Source organism: Trachemys scripta, chromosome 1, assembly GCF_013100865.1.
Source record: "Trachemys scripta elegans isolate TJP31775 chromosome 1, CAS_Tse_1.0, whole genome shotgun sequence".
NCBI lineage: Eukaryota > Metazoa > Chordata > Testudines > Emydidae > Trachemys > Trachemys scripta.
Genome location: NC_048298.1, coordinates 153,793,443 through 153,803,812, shown reverse-complemented (window position 1 = coordinate 153,803,812; position 10,370 = coordinate 153,793,443).

Below are 10,370 nucleotides of genomic sequence, written 5' to 3'. Positions count from 1 at the left end.
ACACACACTTCTATATACTCTACCTATATTCCCTGCAGGCTAGGGTATGTGCATAGTATCACTCCTCCACTGAACTGAATGTCAGACCTTCTAGTGTTTGTGGTTATAATCGATCTCTAATTGCTGGGCCAAGGAGATGTAAATTGACAGCTAATGACTATTCCCTATCCAGGGATAGGAAATTATTGGTGTGATGTTTCAGAGGTCCCCAGCACTCACAACTTCCATTAAAGTAAAAAAATCAAGCCATGTGTTTTTAGAGCAGAAGACCCAGAATTCTAGCTCCACTTATCCAACCAAGGACCATCTTCTGATACCTTCTTCCTAGTGGGTAGCACTTTGCTCCTCTGATGCTCCCACTAACTTCAGCCAAACTAGTCGCATTTGAGTTAATTGGATGATTCCCATTGACTTCAATGGGTTTGGGATCAGGCCCAGAGTAAAGTAACTACTCAGCATGAGTAAGGATGGCAGAATCTGGCCCTACGTGGCTGGACAGTAGATAAAGACCATGCAAATGTTACATTCTTCTCTGAACTTTTTAGAATCTCTGCTGTATCATAAGAGTGAGACAACCAAAATATCCACGAGGACGTATCTTTGCCGCGTATTCAAACATTGGATTTGTTTTCCATTTTGATTGCATCTGAACCATCCTGTTCACCTTGTTATGTGCTTCTGTGCACTGGGCAAATTTCACTGAGCTATAATGGCCTCAGTAAAGCTCCTTTTAGCTTTATGAGAGTAAGTGAGATGAAACACCTGTTCTACCCATTCGAAGACAGGTAGAATTGTCTTATCTAGTGTTGAAAATTAAAAAGAAACATTTTTAACTGCAACCACTGTATGAAGAATGAGATCAAAAACTTAGAACTTATCAAACGGTCCATAAATTCAAGTTTCACCAGTATATATAGTGGTTGCTATGAAAAAGAGTATCTGAGGTTATGCAGATACTCCCTGTTCTAACGACAGGAACATTGTGATAGCTAAGATACCACTTTGTAGTAATGGTTGGTGAATTCTCACTTTATGACTGTATAAAAATGCACACAATACTAACATCTTTATTTTACTTTTATCAGCGCTGTTACATTTTTTAAAATCTATTTTTGCTTTATATGAGACACACGTAAGATGCCTTTCTGGAAGTTGTGCTTTAGTCAAATGCAAGCTATTGGGATCTATAAAGAGCAAAGGGATAAAATTCTATGGTCTATGATATACAGGAGGTCAGACTAGATAGTCTAATGGTCCCTTCTAGTCTTAGAAAACTATGAATTTAAATGATCTAATGATCCCTTCTGGCCTTAAAATCCATGAATCTATTAATCAGAATTACTCTCATCCTCCCTACCAGCTACTCAGCAGCAGTGAATCAATTAGCATAAATAACTCTCAACCTTTTGGGAGGAAAGTTTGCATTCTCTGCTTCTGCAGACATCATTTTCTTGTTCGTGTATAAGAATTCTGAGCTGTAAAGGATAACCCAAACCCATAGGCTCAGCTTGAGTCCACATGACACAAACAGCCCATTCCAACTCGAAGTCTCCTTATTTAATTCATTGGGGAATAGAAGGAGTCTTCAGTGGGAATTTTGCCTGATTAAGGAGCTGGCACCCAAGAGCATGTCCGTGCACCGTGTAAAGACAAAATTAGTGTAGATTAAACACAAAGGTCATGCTTCTGCTATCAAATGTAAATGAAATGGTAATGCTCAATCCAAGGTATTTCTGTAGTTTAACTTGGTTTTCACCTATAAACAGTTGATGGGATATACTATCTATTAGAGAAAAAGCAGGTGGAACAGACTGTGCACTACAGTCCACTGCACTCAAAAGCATCTTAACAGATGTTTCTTTATTAATAAAGTGCGTATAGAGGTCAAAAAACAAAACAAAAACCCCAAATACCCTTAAGTCTGTACCTTGCTAAGTTAGACATTTCTTTCAAGTATACCCCTTTCAGTCTGGGTGCTGATCTGGCTGAAGTTGATTACAAAAAGTAAGATACATTCCAATAACCAGTCTTTAGGTCACAGAATCCTTTTAGATGACAGCTCAGGAGACCGGTGAGGACTGATTGTACAGTAACGTTAACATACTATATTAGCATTCCCTACAATTTATGGTCCCTGCCCTGCTCCAATTCCCTTAGCAGACAAAAGCCAAAACCCACTGATCCCAGTGAGGGGCTCACTGAAAAGAAAATGACTTTTCCTTCCCCCTAAATTCATGGAAACTGCTGTGGGGGTGCTCTGCAGGGTTCCAGGTCCACCGGCCACTGGATTCTTCTCCTCCGTCAAACCTTCAGGGCAATTATCCATGCACCATGTTGGCATTTGCACAAATTAACACCAGGGCTGAATTCAGGAGGATATATTTAGAGTGAAAGTTCCCTCCAGAGATAGACTTTAAGGCTTTATGCTTGGAAAGGGGGCAGTTCAGTTCAAAACTTAATCTGTTTCATATGGCTGTCTACACAGAATAAATTCATCTCAATATGAAATAAAATGCACATCCTTACTAGAGCTGCTACTAGCTTCCAAACTGCAGTTTCACTACTAGTGAAAGAGTACTTTACTGTAGTTTCCCCCCATACACACACGCGTGCCCCAAAAATGCTATTTGGTGTAGGGCTAAGTATCCTCCATCTTTTTGCTTATAGAGAAATATAATGGCACCAGGATGCAACAATAAAAGCACCACATCGTAATGCAACACAACGTAGAGCTATTACACAAGTGTGTTGTGGCAAAACCTCTTCACCTTCTCATGCCACACCACAATAGGAGTTTAACTTCTACGCCCAAAATTCATCCTGGGGATGTAACACAGCCCTGCCAAGTTTTATGGTGACAGGCACTCTATAAAATGTTAACTCAGTTTGCAGGGTTCAGACTTCTCACATTGTTCTTGGGATGATCCGGTCTCAAGATGAGGTTGGGGGTTGAACTACCACTGAAATTTGCAGGACACCACGTTCATGCCTTCCAAACAAAAGCCAAGTGATAAGCTCAAGAATTTCAGGCTATTTATTTACACGCAGGCACATCAATTCCTGACATTTCACCCATTTCATTTCATTTTTAATACAGATCTTTAACGCCATTATATTTCTTTTCCCGACAGCTGGATGTTAAGTGTGACAACTGCCAAAGAAGTATTTCCCCAAACATCAGTATTATGAGCCACACAGCCGGATATAAACAATGCTATAAGCAATGCTAATTTGAACAGCTTCTGAGCTTACATCTACATTGCTGACACCATGACATTATGTATACTAACCTTAATGGCTCCAGTTAGATGATGCCTCAGTAAATTTGCTAACATTAACTTACAACAGTGGCAACTTAGCATTCCCTCATGCTGACTTATATTGATTTGGAAACCTGCTGGTTCAGGAACAAAATAGCACAACCGTTAAACTGATTGCAGCTGTATATCAGTCATAAAGATTTGCTTGTTGGGCGATGTTATAGTTTAGTCTCTATGTGCTCAAAAATAAAATACTGCGCCCTGTTGTCTGTGACTCTGATCTGGCTTGCTGGAAGCTGCTGTAACCTATACTGAAAACACTGTTTCAGATAAAAGAATCAGGCCTGATCCATTTTCAAGTTTCATCTGAAAAAACATTGTTTCATGCTTGCTTGCATATTTTAATGTCTGTCTCTCCCTCTGTATTTACGCTACTATTTAAACTTGATCATTTAACCCCTTTGGGATCCAGCTTGTATGACAGACCCCATGGAAAATAAACTCATGTTGTACAGTAGTAGCATTAGAAGTGTCTGTATCCTAAAACTAGAGTGTTTTCCTTGTGATGTCACAGGATGTCAACAGTCTTGCTTTGTGCAGTTGTGCCCCACTCTCCCACCCCAGGCCAGCTGAGGCATTTTATAAGCTGTCCCCAGAGAGGTGGACATTAGTGTCCAACGGTGTCCAGGGCATGGTGGCCAGGTGCCAGGACCTGTTGTCAAGGAGACCTGTGAGACAAAGGGCCCTAACTGGCTACCTCCTATACCTCCAACCCAGGGTATGTCTACACTGCAATTAAAAACCCGTGATTGGTCCATGCCATCTGACTCGGGCTTTCAGGGCTCAAGCTAAGGGGTTGTTTAATTGCAATGTAGGCTTCTGGGCTCGGGCTGGCACCCAAGCTCTGGGACCCTCCCACCTCACAGGTTCCTAGATCCTGGGCTCCAGTCTGAGTCCAGAAGTCTATACTGCAATGAAACAGCCCTGCAGCCCAAGTCCAAGTCAACTGGCACGGGCCAGGTGCAGGTGTCCAATTGCAGAGTACTCATACCCTTAGAAACTATAGTGATAGGCAGCAGTATAAAACCCTAAGCTAAATATAGCTTGCCCCCTCCACTGCTTTGACACTACTACATTACAAGTGGAATGGTTTTATCATGGTTCATGAACAAAATTAAATGTTCCATCACCACAGGGATGGGAGGGAGAACTGTTGTATCCAGATCAGGTGACAGTAGGGTGACCAGATGTCCTGTTTTTATAGGGACAGTCCCGTTTTTTCTCTTTTTCTTATACTGGTGCCTATTACCCCCCGTCCCCGGTCCCGGTTTTTCACAGTTGCTATCTGGTCACCCTAGGTGACAGGTTTCTAGTCTACTCATCCCCCCAGCTTGACTCTGTTTGTGCGGGAGGTGGGGCCTGAAGGTTCACTTCAAATTTTGTAACTAGACTGCTGCCAATGTAAATAATACACTTGCCCTGCAAGAGCTTCACTTTATGTCCTGAAACTAAATCCTTGCCTTTTTAATCTTGGTCACTTTTTAATGAACTCTCTCTTCTCTGCAGTTTCAAAGTATTGGAGATCAAAGGACAGAATGAATAAAGTAAGTGTTGCAGGCCACTTATATCTGGTTTCTTACCATGTCATTTTGATATGTTGATATTCTGCAGTAGAACATGGTGACATTTTTCAGACAAAGTTTTTTACCAGAAAATGCATATTCTACAACATTTCACAAATTCATGTCAAATCTACCAAATTGTTTCTTTCAGAAAAAAAAAATTCTGAAATCAATGTCTCATTTTGACATTTTCAAAACAAAATATTTTGACTTTTTTTATTGAAGTGAGTGTTAGAAATTTTACTTCAATTTTAATTTTAAAAAGGTATAAAACCGTCTAAAACTAAAAGAAGCATTTTCTTTGACCTGAAATTTTTCTTTCAAATTTTTCAGTTCAGCCACTAACCCAAAACAAGCAGTTATTCACACCATTCTAATTCTGGCTTCCTAGTTCACTGGCGCTGCTCACATGAACTAAGTCACCAAATTACAATTAAATACACACAAACGCACACCCTTTCTCAAGATTTGTGTGTGTGTCTGTACTTCCTGGAGTTGGGGGGAAGGAGAGACACATCCCAGCTGAGCTAGGGGGTAACTGATAGTCTTCCAAAGAAAGCCCCACTCAGTGTTTTTCAGCGATAAAGCAGGGCCTGACTTTGACTGTGATTTTTCTGAAACTCCATCATCAAGCACTTTCCACAAGCCACAAAATTAACAATTTTCTGCCTATTGTCCTCATGTTTCCCCTCTTTCGACACATTACAGACTGCCCCAGAAGTGCTATTAATATTGGCCCTGTGATATGCATCAGGAGCTAGTGAACACAAATCATAGAATTGAAGGACTGGAAGGGACCTCGAGACCAGTCCTGCCATGAGCGCAGGGGACTAAGTATTATCTAGCCCATCCCTGACAGGTGTTTGTCTAACCTGCTCTTAAAAATCTCCAGTGATGGAGATTCCACAACCTGCCTAGGCAATTTATTCCAGTGCTTAACCACCCTGACAATTGGGAAGTTTTTCCTAATGTCCAACGTAAGCCTACATTGCTGCAATTTAAACCCATTGCTTCTTGTCCTATCCTCAGAAATTAAAGAGAACAATTTTTCTCCCTCCTCCTTGTACCAATCTGTTATGTACTTGAAAACGGTTATCATGTCCCCCCTCAGTCTTCTCTTCTCCAGACTAAACAAACTCAGTTTTTTCAATCTTCCCTCATAGGTCATGTTTTCTAGACCTTTAATCATTTTTGTTGCTTTTCTCTGGACTTTCTCCAAATTTGTCCACATCTTTCCTCAAACATGGCATCCAGAACTGGACACAGTACTCCAGGTGAGCCCTAATCAGCATGAGGCAGAGCGGAAGAATTACCTCTTGTGTCTTTCTTACAACACTCCTGATAATATATCGCAGAATGATGTTTGCTTTTTTTTTTTTTTTTTTGCAATAGTGTTATGCTGTTGACTCATATTTAGCTTGTGATCCATTATGACCCCCAGATCCTTTTCTGCAATACTCCTTCCTAGGCAGTCATTTTCCATTTTTATGTGTGCAACTGATTGTCCTTCCTAACTGGAATAGCTTACATTTGTTCTTATTGAATTTCATTCTATTTACTTTAGACCATTTCTCCAATTTGTCCAGATCATTTTAAATTCTAATCCTATCCTCCAAAGCATTTGCAACTCCTCCCAGCTTGGTATCATCCACAAACTTTATAAGTGTACTCTCTGTGCCATTATCTAAATCATTAATGAAGATATTGAACAGAACCGGACCCAGAACCCATCCCTGCAGGACCCCACTCATTATGCCCTTCCAGGAGGACTGTGAACCACTGATAACTACTCTCTGGCAATGGTTTTCCAAACAGTTATGCACCCACCTTATAGTTGCTCCATCTAGGTTGTATTTACCAAGTTTGTTTATGAGAAGGTCATGCAAGACAGTATCAAAAGCCTTACAAAAGTCAAGATATACCACATCTACCACTCCCCACCTAGCCACAAGGTGTGTTACCCTGTCAAAGAAAGCTATTGGGTTGGTTTGACACCATGTGTTCTTGACAAATCCATGTTGTTACTTATCACCTCGTTATCTTCTAGGTGTCTGCAAATTGATTTCTTAATTATTTGCTCCTTACGATTGGTAAGATAGAAGGTGAAACCAATGGGAGAAGGATTGTGGTTTAGAGGTGCTGAGAAAGAACTAGAAAGAAGGAGACTAACAAGAAAAGGAAGGGGGAAGGGGAAAAGGATAGAGAGGTAAAGGGGTAAGAAACTATAGTGTCAGAGAAAAGGAAGGGGAGGAACGTAGATAAGGAGAGAAGCAAGAAAAGGAAGCATATCATTTATGCCAGAAAAATCCACATTTTCTTCCATAAAACAGGCACTTTTTAGTGTTTCAGTCAACGATTCAAATAGGGACCCATTTATGAGGTGCACTGGAGCTTGAACTGCAGAGCTGTTTTCACCACATCGAATCAACACACGTGGACATTAACATTTATTGCATTGTATGCTCACTGCCTTGAAATTGTCGCAGGCATATGCCTCACAGGGGGTGCTGGGTTTATGCCATACAAATGGCAGCAAGGATCCAGCTCAGTTGCTTTGTCCTGTCAAGCCGCAGGCAGTGAAAAAACATGTAGTTTGCATATCCTCATTAAGAGAGATTATGGTCTGTCCCTTGCACACCTGTAGGCACAATTAACAGAGTCAATCACAGCAGCAAGAAGAAGTCTGAAGTAGGACTTTTCCTTGTGATTTCTTCTTGAGAAAAACTCACAAATCAATGAGGATCACATTCAGCCTCTCTAGCACCAGAGCAATCCTGTCAAAATCATAAGAATAAACAGCTGAAAAGGGGTAGGGGGTAGGGGAAAGGGGGTTGCCTTTTGAACTGTTTGCCTTAGTTTCTTAACTATAAAGGCCCAGATTCTGATTTTACAAAAGGTATAAAATCAGAGTAATGCCACTGAGACACTGGGGTTTTATGTGAAACCAGTAGGGTGACCAGATGTCCCAATATTATAGGGACAGTCCTGATTTGGGGGTCTTTTTCTTATATAGGCTCCTATTACCCCCCCACCCCCTGTCCCGATTTTTCACATGTGCTGTCTGGTCACCCTAGAAACTAGCCCCAAACAGAACAGCTGAAAGGCAATGTACCAATCTGAAATACCTAGGCCTTGATTTTCCAAATAACTTTGTATGTTCAAAGGACAGCTCCCAAATGATTTCAGTTGCAGCTATGACAGCTCAGCACTGCTACAAATCTGACCCCAGGTGTCTCACTTTGGGCATCAGATAATGAGGGACAAACAATTAGGGCTCATCTAGGGTATGTCTTCACTACCCGCCGTATCGGCAGGTAGCAATCGATTTATCCATGATCAATATATCGCGTCTCGTTAAGCGATATATCGATCCCCGAACGCGCTCACCGTCGACTCCGGAACTCCACCAGAGCGAGCGGCGGTAGCGCAGTTGACGGAGGAGCCACGGTCGTCGATCCCGCACCGTGTGGACCCCAGGAAATTCGATCCAAGATACTTCGACTTCAGCTACACTATTCGCGTAGCTGAAGTTGCGTATCTTGGATCGATCCCCCCCCCATAGTGTAGACCAGCCCCTACACTGACTGGCAAGTTTCTGCGCAGTAAAGCAGCTTTTTGCACTCAAACTGCAGATGTGTACACACGGCCACACCAATTTGTGTGCAGAAAGTCCTGGGTTGCAGCACTGTAGAAAAACCACCGCGACGAGAGTCGTAAGGCTATTTGCGCAGAGGCTCCAGTGCTCTATTGCCAGTGTAGAAACTTGTTTGCTTTCTGCGCTGTAATTGGCCTCCGGAGATGTCCCATAATGCCTCGAGTGACCACTCTGCCCATTGTTTTGAACTCGGCTGCCCCGGAGACATGCACCCCTCCCCTTTCAAAGCTCAGTTTCTGACAGCCGTTGGGTGCTGTGCTGATCTGCTCCAGGACACAAAGCAAACCATTAATATTGAATTTTCATGCTGTTTAACACAGAGGCAGGGAGGGGTGTGTGCGTGTGCAGAGAGCCCAGGGAGGGAGGCGGGGCCTGATGTCTGGGTTTCTCCCTCCCCCAGGACTGGTTGCTTCCTGCCATTGTCTGAACTTACAAGACAGCATGCTGACACACTCTCTGTCCCCCAAAACATGCTGTCTCTCTCCCTGCCCTCCATACACACACACACAACCTGTCACACACTCTTCTCCCGCCCCCACTTCAGTTGAAAAGCAACTGGCCATGTAGTAGGATGTCCATGGAACAATGAAATTGGGAAACCTGCATCATGTGACACTGTGCCTGCCCCATGAGGCATTGCAAACCCTTCCCAAAGCAGCCTGCAGCCAGTTGCACAGTGGGATAGCTACCACAATGCACTGCTGTCTTTGCCATTGCAAGGGCTACTAATGTGGATGCTCTCCAGTGTCACAAAGAGCACAGTGTGGACACGCAACAGCAGTTTAATAAAAGTGGTATAACTTGTGGCGCAGAAACTTGCCAGTGTAGTTTTACCCTTAGTAATCACCTGTGAACAGTCTGGTCTAAGAGGACACCTTCGATGACTAGCTCACTGTCATACAGAACTCTGTGGCAAAGGCGGAGAAAGAATCCAGTCCTCCAGGGCAGCATTCAACTGTCTTACCCATGAGACCCTCCTTTCTCTTCCTAGAATCCCCTGCCTCATTCACTACAGTTTTGAACTTGTGCAGCAATGAGACAGAGGCCCTACAAGACAACAGCCTTCTTCTCCACCAAACCCAGATTCCTTTTCAGATCACCATCCATCCTATGCACTGTGGAATGAATCCCTGGAGTCTTGTGGAGAAATAGTATTTGATTATATAATTACAGACTATATCATAATGCACAGGAGGGCCAAATTAACTTTGTGCAGGCAGTCTTAATTGTGGCATTCCCTAACTTTTGAATGCTTGACATTGCTACCTCAAGATTCTTTTAAGGTAATTTTTTGGACGTAATTTCCTAATTTAAAAAAACTGAGAAAAAAAATAGAATTTCTATCATGTGTAACAATATTGTCCCCTATCTTGGCTTACCAGCTGGGTCAGGACTTGTAGATACATAGCACAAATGTCTACCACGGGACCTAACAGAGTAACTGGTAGCAGTAGTAGGCTTTTATCCTTTATGTGCCATGAGGGATGAGACATACATTTCGCCAGTGGGTTTCACAGCTGACAACAGAGGAAGGTAGAGATTCAGGACTCCTTGGTTTAATTCCAAGTCCTGAAGGGCAGTGTTCTCTAGTGGTTACAGATACTTCTGCCTCTGTGCTCTCATCCTAGCTCCTGCCCTACTTCCCATCTTCTCTTATCTACCATCACCCGCCAAGGTCCTGGCTCTTGCCCTCCAAGCCCTCCACTCTTCTCCACCCCTTCCCCCACCTCAGCTCTCCTCCCTTTCTGCACCTAACCATCCCTCTACTCATGTCCCCTCCAACTCTGCTCCTATCCCCCACCACCCTCAATCCTATCTCCATTTCACTCTGTT